Below are 12968 nucleotides of genomic sequence, written 5' to 3'. Positions count from 1 at the left end.
CCGCCCAGAGATTCTGAGAGTCCCCTCTCCCTGGCCCCAGCTCTGGCCTGAGGCAGAGCCTTGATAAAATGTGTTGTTTTAAAATTAAGTGCTTGCTGCTCAGAGAATATGTTTTATGACAAGGCCAATGGGGCCTTTTTGAATATGTAGAACAAAACACCGTTGTGAGATTATTGATATGTCTGAGTCCTAATCCCAGATTCCTGTGAATGTGGAAATGGGGTCTTTGCAGATGTAATCAAGTGTAAAGTCATGCCGGGTGAGGGGTGGGCCGTTATCCATGGGCTGGTGTCTTTATGAGAAGAGGGAAATCTGGACATAGACATAGTTGTACAGGGAGGTCTCTGTATGGTGATGGAGGCTGAGAGCAGAGTGATGGGCCTATAGGCTGATGAACACCAGAGATTCCAGGAAGCATTCTCCCTGGAGCCTTTAGAGAGAACAAGGCCCTGTGACACCCCAATATTGGACTTCCAGCCTCGGAACTGGGAGATAATAAATTTCTGTTGCCTTAACCTCTGATTTTGTGGTAATGTGCGACTTGAGCCCTAGAAAACTATATACACACTAAACTAGTCAATACCTAAGGCAATTAAAGGTAGTGACGAGAACTTTGGAAAAATAAAACAAAACATGGAAACCAGGCACGTAACAGGGTGTGGTTGGGAACAGCATCACCTTAGCCAGGGTGGTCAGGGAAGGCCTCTTGGAGGAGGTGATGTTTCAGTGGAGACTGACAAGATGAGGACCCCACCATGGAAGCAGGAGGCAGAGGTGCAGGGGGCAGGTGCCAGGCTCGGCATGTTTGAAAGCTACTGGAAGCAGGCCTGACAATGGCGAACACCATGCTGGGGTCTTTGGGGAAGTCCCCAGGACTGAACCAGGAAGGGACTGTCCTGTCTTTGCCTCTGTAGGTCTCAGGACCTGCTGTGGGGCTGATGCAGGTCACCCCTCGGCCTGGGCCGGCTGGCAGCCGATGAAGGAGGCCAGCTTCCCAGCTGACACTCTGCGCTGTAATTGTGATTAACTACCGGGTCCTCTTCCCTGCTCAGGCCTGAGGCCGCGGGAGGGACAGCTGCAGAGTGAAGCAATGAGGCCAGGAAGGGGTTAATGGGCTGCCCCTCCATCTGAGCCCTTCACACAATGAGGGGAGGTTGGGGGGGCTCTGGTGGAGGCCTGTGGCATCAGCTGGGGTGAGTGAATGGAGGGGACAGAGGCCTTGTCCCTGGGGACAGGGCGAGTACTCTGTGGGGAGAGGGGTCAGAGCCCTCCCCCCTGCTGTTATTTCCATCCGTCCCCATCTTCCCCATTGTCCCCTCCCCTCCCCACCTAGCTTGAGCATCCCAGACAACTGCCCTCTGGGCTCTAAAGTGGGCAACATCTTCAGCCTCGAGGAATTCTGAAGCACAGTCTGAAAGTCAAAGAATTGCAAAATCGTGAAATGTCACCACTGAGGGGGAGCTCATTTATTCCTGTCGCTTTCAAACTTTTTGGCTTAATTATTATTAGCATTGGAACCCAGAGCCTCCGCCCCCACCTCATTTTCTCCCCTAATAATAATAATAAATAGTGTGTTGATTACATGGAAAGCAGCCTGGGCGCAAGCCTAAATCATTCATCCCCAGTTCTCACAAATGTCTCACTTACACAACCACCACCACAACCGATATATGGAACAGTTCCCTCACCCCTAAAAAAGTTCCTTCATGCTCCTTTGGGGTCAATACCCTTTCCCCTGATCCCTGGTGGAGTAATGGCCCCTCGAAGACATGGAGTTCTGGTCTCTGAGTTTTGTGTTACCTTATTCGCCAAAAGGATCTTTGCAGCTGTAATCAAATGAAGGATCTTGAGGTGAAGAGACGAGTGGATTGGGATGCCTGGGTGGCTCAGTGGTTGTTCCACTCAGGGTGTGATCCTGGGGTCCAGGATCAAGTCCCACATTGGGCTCCTGGCATGGAGCCTGCTTCTCCCTCTGCCTGTGTCTCTGCGCCTCTCTTTCTCTCTCTCTCTCTCTCTCTCTCTCTGTGTGTCTTTCATGAATAAATAAATAAAATCTTTTAAAAAAAGAGAGATGAGTGGATTATCCAGGTGGACCTTCATGCCATCATGTGTCCTCATGCGAGAGAGGTGTGAGTACCTGTCTGACTCAATTGGAAGAGCATGCGACTCTTGATCTCGGGATCATGAATTCAGGCACCACATTGGGCACAGAACTTGCTTTTTTAAAAAAGGGACACAAAGAGGCAAACTTGCGGACAAGAAGGCCAGTGACCATGGAGGCAGAGAATAAGGGATGTGGCCACAAGCCAAGGACTAACTGGGCCACCAGAAACTGGAAGAGGCAAGGAACAGCTTCTGCTGTAGAACCTTCTGAGGGAACTCAGCCCTGCAGGCACCCTCACTTCAGACTTCTGTTCTTTTTATTGCCAAGTAGTATTTCAGTATATGGATACACAAAGACTTTTCTATCATTCATCAGTTGAAAGGCATTTGGGTCATTTCCAGGTTTTGGCAATTATAAATAATGCTGCTCTGAACATGTGCACACAGGTCTTTGTGAGGACATAAATTGTCATTTTTCTGGGGTTGATATCTAACAGTGGAATTACTGGGTCATAGTGTAAATATATTTATAATTCTACAAGAAACTGATGAACTTTTCCAATGGGGACTGTACCATCTCACATTCCCACTGGCATCTAATATTGTCAGATTTAAAAAATGTCTTGGCCATTTACATCAGTATGTAATGACCACAGGGTTATCACGAGGATTGAATGAGTTTATTGCAGAGAAGAATGCCTTGCATAATAAACGTGCTCCCTGCCTTGGGGATGTCAGCTCTTTCTTCTGTTATCACTGTGGGGAGGCCAGGATATGAGCAGCGCTGCAAAACTCCAAAGCCAGGTGGGCCAGGTGGGCTATGTGGGGACATTGGGAAGCTGGCAAGCATGTGCACATCTGGAAGGTTGGGGTCTAAAGGAAACAGTGAGGTAGAGGTTTGAGTGCAGCTGGTTTTCCAGGGAGTGCCCTGAGGATCTCAGAGAAGTGAGGGAAGCAAGGTCAGGCATTTGCGACAGAGGTCTTTGGCCAGTCCTGACAAGAGCTCTGGAGCTGGGACAGCCCTTCAGAGATGTCATACCGTGAGACAGGGAGGTCAGGCCTCTTCACCCTGCAGTGACCAGTCTTTGGTGTGGCTGCCCCTGGGGGAGGGGAAATCTTAGGTACAGCAGCCCCTTCCCCCCCAACCATCAGCAGCCAACACTGAAGGCATGTGGGGCCTGATCTAGGTGACATCTGCCAAGGGGAAAAGCAGGCCCAAGTGGCCAGAGCTTTCAAGTTTTTAAAACTAGCTGTAAATCTAGATGTTGAAGTTGTCTCATTTTTTATTTTTATTTTTTTAAAAGATTTTTTAAAATTTATTTATTCATAGAGATGCAGAGAGAGAGAGAGAGGCAGAGACACAGGCAGAGGGAGAAGCAGGCTCCATGCAGAGAGCCTGACATGGGACTCGATCCAGGGTCTCCAGGATCATGCCCTGGGCTGCAGGCGGCGCTAAACCGCTGCGCCACCAGGGCTGCCCGTCTCCTCATTTTTTAAAGTGCTGGAAACTCTTTCAGACTTTTAGAACATACTGTGAGGAGCTAACATGCCAGGCCTCAGGGCTGGTTGGGGCCTGGGGCGGCCTGCTGATGGCCCCAGACGTGAAAGCTGCTCTGTCACCATCTGACATCATGTTGGTGTCCGCTTCCCCACCAGGTGAGCTCTCCAAGGCAATCACCTTTGAGTTGCTCCACACAGCCTCACCAACATATAGGGCAGGGCTTGGCATAAACTGAAAGGAAGAGAAAGTGGAAGAGGGGAGAGCCAAGCTGGGTGACTTGCCTCAGCTTGCAGGGTATTTATTTGCAGAGAAAGGCGTTAAGTTTTGAGTTAATTTGTTACACAGTATTTGACGATGGATACCTTACTCTGGAATGTATGTAATGCACTTTATTACATATAAAGACAATTTCACAGGGCACACATCAGATTCATCAAATGCTGTTGCCTCGCCCTTCAAAACATACCCAGAATCCGAATACTTCCTCCTACTGCCAAAGCCACCACCCGGGTCCACAGCTACCATCTGTACTCTCCTGGGTCACTGCCAAGCCTCCCCACTGGTCTCCTTGCTTCCCTCCTGCCCCTTCCTGCAGAGGTGGCACAGCCATGGGAGAGAGGACCCCACGGCCTCTGGGGACTTTAAGGAGGAGGCCTCCTTGGGGAAGCAGGAGGGGCCCTTCTGTCTCCTCTCCCCCCCACAGAGGCCTGGCTCCCCAGGGGGCAGGGCAGAGAGGGTGGTGTCGAGGCCAGGTGTGGTCCTGAGCACTTCATAGCACCCAGGGCACCTGGTACCTCTTACGGTTTGGAGCCCTCGCCCTGGCTAAGTGGGTATGTGACCGAGAGTGGGAAGGGGATGCGCCTGCGTGCATTCCCAGCAGGGGTGGGGTGAGGTGGGGCATGCATAGTGGTTTAGAGCACAGCTCTTGTGTTCTGGCTGTGTGGCCTTGGGCAATTTGCCTAACCAATTAGTGCCTCTATTTCCTCTTTTATAACAGGAGACTAAAAATACTAATACATTCCTCGTAGAGCTATGATGAGGATTTCATGAGTTAATAAGTGCAGAAGGGTTAGGACAGCATTATCACATGAAGGAATTATACAAGGGCTGGCTCTTAATATTATTACAGGCAAAAGATCAAATCCCAGCTCTGCCATGGACATGCTATGTGACTGAGTGCAGGTGACTTTGCCTTTTTGGACTCAGTTTCCTCACCTGTAAAATAGGATCATTTTGGCACGATCCATAGGGCATTTGTGAAGATTCAAGGACATGGGAAGGCCTCCCCCTGGTTCAAGGTTGGTTCTTGGTTATGTAAGGATGGGAGCCTCTGGGTATCTGCCTATATGGCCATGACAGGCACTCCTGTGGCCTGGACTCATGCATCCAATCTGAACGGCGCCCCCTTCTGTAGGACCCCAAAAGATCGGGCACAGCCCTTCCTTTCCCCCTATTTCCTGCTTCTTGGGCTGCAGCGCCACCTGCTGGCCCAAAGCTGCGTTGCATGCAGAGCCGACCACCTGCTTGGAGGGAAGGGAATACGCCCTTGAGCACCAGGTATGTGCATCACACACACACACACACACACACACACACACACACACACACACACACACACACACACATATGTACATACATATATATATGCCAGGGTAGGTGTCAGCCTTTTTCTGTAGAGACTGATCCTCAAGGGAGGTCACACAAAAACAGCTGTGAAGCTGGGGAGCTGGGGTTCACGTCCACACCCCTTCCCCGCGCCCCACCTCCCCCACTCCAAACACCCTTCTACAGTGAGTTCAATTTCTGGACCCTCCCTGCCCCTCTGCTTAGAGAGGAACCAGGACCTGAAATCAGGGTCCTGGAGAGAATATCAGGTCTGTTCCCCCAGGACCCAGATTGAAGAAGGAAGAGCACTAGACTGGGAATCCCCAGGCCGGGGTCTCACTCCGGCTCCCCCAACCAGTGGAACAACCTTTGCAAAATCCTCACCCGTTTATTTTAGCCCTTATCATTTTGAATATAGTCACTGAAGGGGGAGCACTTAACACGGGTGTTAGGTTCTAATGTGAGGAGAAAATGATAGAAATAGACAATTTTCTAAGACTTCAAAAAATCCTTTAAATCACTCATAAGTACAGTTTTCTGAATGAGTCTTTCATAGTAGTAAGCACACCGGGCATAAAGACGGGTAGTGTGTGGCAGCTGTCATATAGGTTTGCAAACTTTGATTTTCGATTCAGCTCTCATTCAGACTTGCAGGATTCGTCTTGCACACCCCCTGCATCTTGTTCACTGCAGGTCTTCTGTCCAGGCACAATAACCCACGCTATGTACATTGTTCTCCTTCTCTCTCTCTCTCTTTCTCTCTCTCTCTGGACACACACAGGTGTGCTTCTGAACTTATGTAATAAAAACAGCTAACAGTTATGGAATATTTACTATGCATCATCATAAAGTTCTGGGCCCTTTACCTTCATGAATTCATATCATCCTTCTAGAAATGCTTTGAGAAAAGTACCATTGTTACAGAGAGGGAAACTGAGGTACTGAGAGGTTAAGGAAGTAGCCCAAGGTCACACAGCCAGTGAATGGTAGAGTGTGGACTTGAAGCCAAGGAGTCTAAGACCAGAACCCACATTCTTTTTTTTTTTTTTTAAGATTTTGTTTATTTATTCATGACAGACACACAGAGAGAGAGAGAGAGAGAGAGAGAGAGAGAGAGGCAGAGACACAGGCAGAGGGAGAAGCAGGCTCCATGCAGGGAGCCCGACGTGGGACTCGATCCCGGGTCTCCAGGATCACACCCTGGGCTGAAGGCGGCGCTAAACCGCTGAGCCACCCGGGCTGCCCCAGAACCCACATTCTTAACTGCCATGCCATCTACTTGAATGGAAGCCCTGTGGGAGCTATAGGTACCTGCCTGTGTGTCTGTTGTCAGCCCACAAGCTCCATTAGGCAGGCTAGCACCTGGTCTGGGTCATCTGTGTACTCCCAGTACTGGTCCCTTCCAGCCAGGACCCACTCTGGGCGCGTGCAGTAATTGTTGGACGCATGCACATGGCTCACTGAGCCCCAGCGTCTTCATCTGTCGGACACACATGACAGCACGTCAGATTGCTGGAGGGCCCAGTGAACTGTCGGCGGGCCAGCTCTCTTTAAAGACCCTCCGTTCTCCTTTGCCCACTTCCTGTTCATCTCTGTCTCAGGCTTTTAGTCTGCCCAACTGAGTGACCTGAACCAACCTGGAAGAGCTGATTATGTGCATATTCCCCAACTCTGCATGCAGTAACACCATATTTGTAGGTTGAAATTAGCAGCAGGGAGTGTATTTACACTGTGGAAATTGGTAATGGTACAAACAGGATAATTTCCCCTTAGAGATCTTAAGCAGTTACTACTGCCAGGAGAGAATGGATCCTCTAGACACCACCTTCAGGGAGCAGCACGGTAGAGTGATCATACCTATTGGCTCTGGAGCCAGACCACCTGGCTTCAAACTCCAGCCCTATCACTTACCGAGTGCGTTATCTGGTTCAGTTACTTAACCTCTCTGAGCCTCATTACCTTTTTCAGTAGGGATTCAATGCAAGCATCCATGTAAATGCTCTCTCAATAAGTGTTGTTTATTAATATTACAAATCAGCCTAGGAAGTGGTGGGACTTTCTTGTTTTTCCATCTGAGGAAAAGGGGTTGATGGGAACAGGGATCTGTGATGTCAAAGGGGAACCTCAGACAAGGGCAATGTATAACCCTAGGCTGAAGCCCTAATGGAGGGGTCTTGAACGCTGGCAGACCAGATCTTTGTAAGCGAGTACGGGCTGTGTGCATGACGAGTGGGTGCCAAGGATCTCCTTCAGTTCCAGGGCAAGGGCAGGAGGGGGTTGCTGTTAGCTCATAAGCCTGGGATGGATCTGGGGGAAGTAGGTGATCTAATCAACAATTCTCTCTGCCTTCCCCTCCCCTTTCTTGCCAGTGAGCACTCCTAGGGGGACGTTGTGGGGTTGGTGACATATGAGATGTAATGTATATGACAAAAATAGTACAAAAAGCGAGAAGGAATACAACTATACAGGAGTAACATGTTGGTATCTGCTATGAAGGGAGTATAAATCTGAAGTAGAATCTAACAAGCGAAGGTGTGTATGGTAAGCCTAAAGCAATCATTAAAAAAAAAGTGAAAAAAAGTTAAAGAAGCTGGAAGCTTCTAGAAAACTTTCAGGGCATATGTCTAAGCATGACTTCACATCACGCTTTTGTGAGCATTAAGTTAGTTAACTCATAGGAAACACTTGGAAAAGTATTTGGCATGCAGTAAGCATATAAATTTTAGTTGTTCTTTTTTTAAAAAAAATTATTTATTTATTCATGAGAGACACTGAGAGAGGCAGAGACATAGGCAGAGGGAGAAGCAGGCTCTCTGTGGGGAACCAGATGTGAGATGTGAGACTTCATCCAGGACCCTGGGATCACAACCTGAGCTAAAGGCAGATGCTCAACCACTGAGCCACCCAAGTGCCCAAGTTTTAGTTGTTCTAATCCTCACAATAATTTTATGGGACAAGCTTCTTTAGTTTCCCTATTGTAAGGTAAGGAGACAGCCTCAGAGATGCTGAGATGCACAATAAATTGCCTGAAGTCACACAGCAAATAAGCAGGGGATCCAGATTAGAACTCACGTTTGTTAGACTTCAAAGCCTCATCCAAATGCATAGAGAGGCAGGTCTAAGGATTTTCATCACCATGTTGTTTTCAGTAGCTTAAAATCAGAAGCAGTGCAGATGTCCACCATCAGCAGCTTGTTCAGTAAACCCTGTCATGCCCAGCCAGGAGGTGCTTCTTGCTGAGTACAAGAAACGAGGTCACCCTGTACGCAGGAGCATGGGACCATCTTTAAGACATTTTGTTCAAAAAAAAAAAAAAAAAAAAAGACATTTTGTTCAGTAAAAAGGACACCTGAAAAAAAAAATTCCATAACCAATAGGAAACAAAGCCAAACATTCCATAAAATCTAAGAGTGCGTGTGTGTGACCTATAGAGGCTCATATGAAGCAGATGAAGGTGATTTAAACAATAGGATCTATTTATAGGACCCTCCCTTTCTTTAGACCTTTATTTTTGTTGAGTTTTGAGATAATACATGCTCAAAGAAAAAATTCAGAGTAGAGCAAAGTGTCAAGAAGAAAAGAAAAATCACCAGAAATCCCTTTCTCCAGAATTATCGAGGCTAACATGTCGGTATATGTCTTTATGGTCCTCTCTCTGTGTGACCGTGGATGTGTGAGTGTGCGTAGGCATATAGGTACATATATAGAGAAACATATCCATATGAATATGGGAATTCTGCCGCTGTAATAAAGTGTCCCCCACATCGTAGAAGCTTAAACAAAATAGAAGTTTATTTCTCTGCCTCATTAAATCTGGGTCCCAGGTAGATTACGGTGATTCCATAATCATCATGGTTGCAGTCTCCTCTGTATTCTTGCTGTATTATCTCATCCAGTGGCTTCCTCCTCATGCTCCAGGTCCAGCTATCACATCTGCATTTCCACCAGCAAGAAGGGGAAATGGGAAGTGGAGATCCCACCTCTTCCTTTTAAGTACACAACCTCAAAGCTGTGCACTGTTATTGTTGGTAACATCCCATTTGTCTAAATGAAATCACATGACCATCCCCGGGAGGCCTGGGAAATGCAGCCTTTACTGTGGGTAGCCACACACCCAGCTGAAGTCAGGGGTTCTATGACTATGAAAGAAATGGGAGACTGGACGCCATAGAATTCCTTCTTTTAATAATAATAATAATATCTTCCTCCATCAAGACAGCACTATATCTTACATTCTAACCATGGAACCCTGCAAGAGGGCACTGGCTTGGGCCAAATTGCCAGTTGCAGTAGAGCAGACTTTCTTTCTTTCTTAAGGCACATCCCAGAGCCAGCTACTTCTGCACACTAGGGAATTTTCAACTGAAAGCAATTTCAGTTGAAAGGCAGAGTCCTGGCAGTATCAACAGTTGCCGTGGTACTTCCTCCAGACTTTTCCCCATAAAGGTCATGAGGAGAATCAGGAAAGGCCATCCCGTTGCAAGATCAGAGTTGTAAGATGGTGATGTGTGTCATAGACCCTCTCTGGCAAGTTTCGGCCCCTCTGCTCGTCATTCTTAAAATGTTACCGTTAGGCTGCACACGTGTAAATCACTTCCTGCCTACAAAAGCACTCATTTCTTGTCCCTTCTTTTCACTTCCAGAGGAGGAGTTTGAGTGTGTGTGTGTGTGTGTGTGTGTGCGTGTGTACATGTTGAGAACATTTAAGATTTACTGTGTCAGCAACTTTCAAGTATACAATACAGTACTGTTAACTGTAGGGATCCCACTGCGCTGCATCCCCAGAATGCACTCATTTATAACCGTAAGTTTATATCCTTTGGCCAACATCTCTTTGTTCCTCCCTGCCCCCGCCAGCCCCCAGCAACCACCAATCTACTGTTTCTGTGAGGTCAGTTCTTTTAGATTCCTCATGTTAGATAGTACAGTAGTTGTCTTTCTCTATCTGACTTATTTCACTTAGCGTAATGCCCTCCAGGTCCATCCATGTTGCCACAAATGGCCAGATTTACCTTTTTTTAAAAGGCTGAATAATAGTCCATTGTGGATACATAATACATTTTCTTTACCCGTTCATCTGTGGATGGACACTGGGATCATTTCCATGTCTTGGCTACTGTGAATAATGCTGCGATGAATGTGGGAGGGCAGATGGCTCTTTGATATAGTTATGTTATTTCCTTAAGATGTATACTCAAAAGTGGGATAGCTGGATCCTATTGTATTTCTATTTTTTAACTTTCTGAGGCATCTCCATACTGTTCCACAGGGGCTGCACCGGTTTGCATTTCCACCAACGGTGCACGAGGGCTCCTCCTTCACAACTTCACCAAAACCTGTCATCTCTTGTCTTTTTGATATTAGCTATTCCAACAGGTGTCAGGTGATATCTCATTGTGGTTTTTTTATTTTTTTAAGATTTTCATTTATTTATTCATTCGAGATACAGAGAGAGAGAGAGAGAGGCAGAGACACAGGCAGAGGGAGAAGCAGGCTCCATGCAGGGAGCCCCACGTGGGACTCGATCCCGCGGCTCCAGGATCAGGCCCTGGGCTAAACCACTGAGCCGCCCGGGCTGCCCCTCATTGTGGTTTTGATTTGCATTTCCCTCATGATGAGTGATGTTGAACTTTTTTTCATGAACCTGTTGGCCATAAGTGTGTCTTCTTGGGAAAAACGTCTGTTCAGGTCTTTTGCCCATTTTTAACTGGGTTTTCTTTCTTTCTTTCTTTCTTTCTTTCTTTCTTTCTTTCTTTCTTTCTTTCTTTCTTTCTTTGAGTTGTATGATGCTGCCTCTTTCTTCCTACCTTTTTGCTGAATCTCTTCCAATTCTTAGCTTTTAAGGTCTCATGTCATTAGATTGGGCCCACTCAGGTAATCTAAAATAATCTGTTTTAAGGCCTGTAACCTTAACTCCATCACCAAGGTCCCTTTTGCTATGCACTGTAGCATATTTGTAGGTTTCAGGAATCGGGGTGTGTGCATCTTGGGAGGTGCCACTCCGCTCACCCCTAACCCTTTGCTGAACCCTTCTCAGGGAGAGGCACTCACTGTGCTGAGGTCTGGGAGGTCAGAGGTAAATGTCTCTCTGAGTACATTGCTCCAGAAAAAGGGTGGGAGGGAATGTCTTCCAGGGACCATCCCCCTTTTGGGAGTTTGGGTAGCCAGCTTCAGACTAGAGCAGCCCCTCTTGCTCTGTTTCTCTGGGTGGAGACTAGGACCCCACCCCTTCCCATATTCATATCCCTTCAGCTCCCATCCACTGCCCTGGGGTGGAAGGAAGGTCATTCTGTCCGTTTTCTTTCTTTCTTTTTTTTTTCATTCTGTCCGTTTTCTACACAGACCTTATGCTCAGTCATTCATCCATCTCCAGAAAATTCTAAGGAGACCAACAGGAAGGACAAATTGTGTATTTCAGTCTTCATATTATCCTGGCTTTTTTTGCCCAGGGTGGCCGCAGAGCTCCTGAGATTGTTCACACCTGCTGTGGTCCTTGCAATGTCATCACACACACCCCGCCCCCACCCCCAAACCTCACATAGGCCAACACAACCCTCTACCCCTTCATAACTTTGGCCTCTAAGGTCCTTCCCTCGGCAGGCTGCCCCCCACCCCCCAGCGGCTCTCCAGGCTGGCCTCCACTCAGGGGCTGGATTGATGCAGACTGCTGCCCCCCCACCCCCTGCATTTGCAAGTGCAGTTTCCTCTGCCTGGAATGCACCCTCCTCTGCTTCTGGCTTTGCCCTCTTCCCTCCAACTGCCTGGAGATACCAGCTCGGGGTCATCTTAGCGGAAGCCCATCTGCTGCCACCCCAAGCTGAATCCGGAATTCTGAGCTCATTCTTCAGGGAACTTATTTCATTGGACCACAGAGATGGCACGTGACTCAGTCGCCTCCAAAGCAACCAGGTTTAAGCTCAGGGAGGGCAGGGGGAAGGGGGTGGAAGGGCCCTCCAGGGTCCTTAGTAGATGTTCCCAGAAAGTGGAAGCTTCTAATGACATTTATCGAGCACTTGCTGTTTGCAGGTGTGGTACTAAGCTCATTGCATCTGTTAGGTCAATGAACCCTCACAGCAATCCTGGGTGGGGTGGGAGAGGCTTTTTTTTTTTTTTAATTTATTTGAGAGAGAGATCACAAGCAGGGGGGAGTGGCAGGCAGAGGGAGAGGGAGAAGGAGGCTCTCCAAGGAGCAGATAGCACCATGTGTGGCTTGATCCCAGAACCCTGGGACGCTTAACTGACTGGGCCACTCAGTCGCCCTGGGAGATGCTCTCATTGTCCCCATTGTATGGCAGAGGTTGTAGAGAGTGGACTCATGCACTTTCACTTGAAGGCTGTCAATGTCACGAAGACTTCCAAGGACGGTGGGTGAAAGCAAAACCAGAGAAGCCCAAACACAAGTAAAAATGGGCAAAAGACCCGAATGGACACTTTTCCAAAGAAAACATACTTATGGCTGACAGGTTCTTGAAAAGAAGTACAACATCACTCCTGGAGGTGCCTTTTCCAAATACCAGGTCACTCGCCCTGTCACCTAGTCCTTGACAGAACACATTTGCATGGCTACATCCATACTCTGCACGCTCTCCTGCATCTCCTTTCTCTCTGTGTAATTAATCTTGGAACATCTTTTCACATCAGTACAGAGAGAGATCATCTCCTTGCTCATTATCTACTCCAACATCCTTTCTGGGAGGGAACGATTGAAAACAATCCAAATGCCCTTGTTAGGGCAAATGCAAATAAAAATTCTCCCTGA

The 12968-nt window shown here is 47.7% G+C and overlaps 1 protein-coding gene across 1 annotated transcript in view; it reads left to right on the top strand.

The window, feature by feature from the left end:
• Positions 1 to 12968, top strand: part of FAM110A (family with sequence similarity 110 member A) — a 146234-nt gene that overhangs the window by 77976 nt on the left and 55290 nt on the right. The gene's annotated exons all lie outside the window — the stretch shown is intronic.

Source organism: Canis lupus, chromosome 24, assembly GCF_003254725.2.
Source record: "Canis lupus dingo isolate Sandy chromosome 24, ASM325472v2, whole genome shotgun sequence".
Lineage (NCBI taxonomy): Eukaryota > Metazoa > Chordata > Mammalia > Carnivora > Canidae > Canis > Canis lupus.
Note: the sequence above shows the minus strand (reverse complement) of the source record. Positions and strands in the feature narration are given on the sequence as shown.